The following is a 3,129-nucleotide window of genomic DNA, read 5'->3' as shown; positions in this document are numbered from 1 at the left end:
CATTAGCCTCTGTGGCTACACCCAAGCTCATCTGGTTTGGAGTACCAAACAAATAAATATTTTGGCAAAAGCTGTAACTGTTCTTCTTTCTACTCTCCCATATGGGGTGGGAATCCCTGGGATGGTCAAAAGGTTAATGGGCTCAGCTGCCAATTGAAAGGTTGGTGATTTAAGTCCATTCAGAGGCACCTCAGAAAAAAGATCAGGCAACCTAATTCCAAAGAATCAGCCATTGAAAACCTTATGGATCACAGTTATACTTGGACAGACATGGAGTCACCATGAGTTGGAACAGACACTATGGCAACTGGTTTACTGGAATGGTGAGGGAGGGGTAGAAGGAGAGCTTTACAATGAGAATCTGAAGTCTTCTAAGAACTTTTGGAAACTCAGCTTCTTGGGAGCATAGAAGATATGAGATGAAATGGACTGAGACTCTCCCAGAGAGAAGATTCCCTGGATGTCTTTACTGGTATGTTTTCTGCATCTGTAGCTCCAAGGGATAATAAGGCACTTCATAGTCATACACATATCCTTGAGATCAGTATCCTTCTCTTCACATTGACTCAGTTGGCCCTTTTCATAGTGTCTAAAGTTCATTTACTTCAGGATGTGAAAATTTCAGGCAACCAGGGTTACGTAGATAAGTCTCCTACCTAATCTACTTCTGTTACCCTCACTCCCAGGAAAACCAGCTCACTTTCAGCTCCAGTTCTTGGTTTACTTTCTTTACTGGACTCCATCTCTGCTCATGTAGGTCCAGGTTGAAATAATTCTCTTCAAGGTCATCTACACAAAGCTGGACAATATTCCCCTGAACACCCTCCTCTCCTCTCCCAACTCCCACCACAGCAACAGAAATCTCTTAATTAATAGATCTCCTTTTTCTGTTCTTCAACTTTCAAGTAGGTATGCATTAAGATTCAGCTAGGCTTGAATCTGTTACTTATTTTAGTATCTTGGATCTCACCTTTGACCTTTGGAAGGCTGAATAGCCAAACTATTTCAACATCATTCCTTGCATATTTAGGTTTGACTGTGATCAAGATCATATGAAGGTATTAAAGTAAGTGATGTTACTAAGTTGTACACATGAAAAACATTAAGTTGGCAAATGTTGGCATATGTGTGTGTGTGTGTGTATATATATATATATATATATATATATTTACAAAGACAACAACAACAGCAAAATATCATGTGACAGATTGGGTAACTCTTATATCTAGTCAGGAAAAACCTCAGTAATGAGAAGAAAACAAGTCATATGGATTTATTATTAATACCTGGATAGTCACTTTCAAATATTGGTGAGTTTCTAAATGTAACTTATAGTGAAATTCTCCTTACATATTTTCAAAATATTGACATTCAATCAGCCAGTGGAAGTATAAATGTATATTTATTGTTTTAAGAAAAACTGTAATAATTAATGATTGTGAAAACTTACAATTTATGTACAAAACAATTATTAAGAATTTTTAAATAGTTAAGAAAAACCCAGGAAAATTAGTTGACAGTTAATATAAACAAGAAGAGAGTGTATGTTAGCTCAGATAACTTTGTTGTTGTTGTTGTGTGGTGCTGTCGAATCAGCTCCAACTCATAGCAACTCCATGAACAACAGAATGAAACACTGCCTGGTCCTGTGGCAGCCTCACAATACTTGCTATACCTGAGCCCATCATTGTAGCCACTGTGTCAGTCCATCTTGTTGAGGGTCTTCCCCTTTTTCGCTGTCCCTTCACTTTATCAAGCAAGATATCCTTCTCCAGCAAATTTGACCCTTCTGACAACACGAGCAAAGTAGATGAGATGAAGTCTGGCCATTCTAGCTTCTAAGGAGCATTCTGGCTGCACTTCTTCTAGGACAGGGTTCGTTTTCTCTGGCAGTCCATAGTACTTTTAATATTCTTCACCAACACCACAACTCAAAAGCATCAACTCTTCTTCGGTCTTCCTTATTTATTGTTCGGCTTTCACATGCACATGAGGCTATAGAAAATTCCATGGCTTGGGTGGTTGTTGTTGTTTGCAGTAGAGTCAGACAAGCTTCATAGCTACCCCTCCTTGGGTTTCTGAGGTGGTATCACTACAGAAGTAGATCGCCCAACCTTCCTTCTGAGGAGTGGCTGATGGGTTTGAACCACCAGCCTTCTGGTTAGCAGTCAAATGCCTCAGGCACTATGCTACCAGAGCTCCTTGGCTTGGGTTAGGCACACTTCAGTCTTCAAAGAGACATCTTTCCTCTTCAGCACTTTAAAGAGATCTTTTTGCAGCATATTTGCCCAGTGCAATCCGTCCTCTGATTTCTTGACTGCTGCTTCCATTGATGTTGATTGTGGAACCAAGTAATATGAAATCTTTGACGACTTCAATCTTTTCTCCGTTTATCATAATGCTGCTAGTGGGACCAGTTGTGAGGATTTTCATTTTCTTTGTGTTGAGGTGTGTAATCCATACTGCAGAGCGCAGCCTTTAATCTTCATCAGTAAGTGCTTTAAGGCATCCTCACTTTCAGCAAGCAAGGTTGTGTCATTTGCATATTACATGTTATTAATGAGGCTTCCTCAAATTCTGATGCCACATTCTTCTTCATATTGCCCAGCTTCTCAGATTATGGTTGGGCAATCTACTTCCGTAGTGATACTGCCTCGGAAACCGAAGGAGGGGTCGCTATGAGTCGGGACTGACTCGACGGCACATAACAACAACAACAACACACAGATTGAATAAGTATGGTGAAAGATTACAACCCTGACACACTCTCTTCCTGATTTTAAACCATGCAGTATTCCCTTGTTCTGTTCAAATGACAGCCTCCTTGTCTATGTACAGGTTTCTCCTGAGCATAATTAAGTGTTCTGGAATTCCCATTCTTCTCAATGTTTCCATAATTTGCTACAATCCACACAGTCAAATGCTTTTGCATAGTCAAAACACAAGTAAACATCTTCCTGGTATTTTTTGCTTTCAGCCAATATCCATCTGACATCAGCAAAGATATCCCTTGTTCCGTGTCCTCTTCTGAATCTAGCTTGCATTTCTGGAAGTTTCCTGTCAATAAACTGCTACAACTGTTTTTGAATTATCTTCAGGGAGATTTACTTGAATGTGATATTAATGATA

Source organism: Orycteropus afer, unplaced genomic scaffold (genome assembly GCF_000298275.1).
Source record: "Orycteropus afer afer isolate SDZICR_OR568_19922 unplaced genomic scaffold, OryAfe1.0 scaffold00292, whole genome shotgun sequence".
Taxonomy (NCBI): domain Eukaryota; kingdom Metazoa; phylum Chordata; class Mammalia; order Tubulidentata; family Orycteropodidae; genus Orycteropus; species Orycteropus afer.
This window is presented reverse-complemented; position numbering follows the sequence as displayed.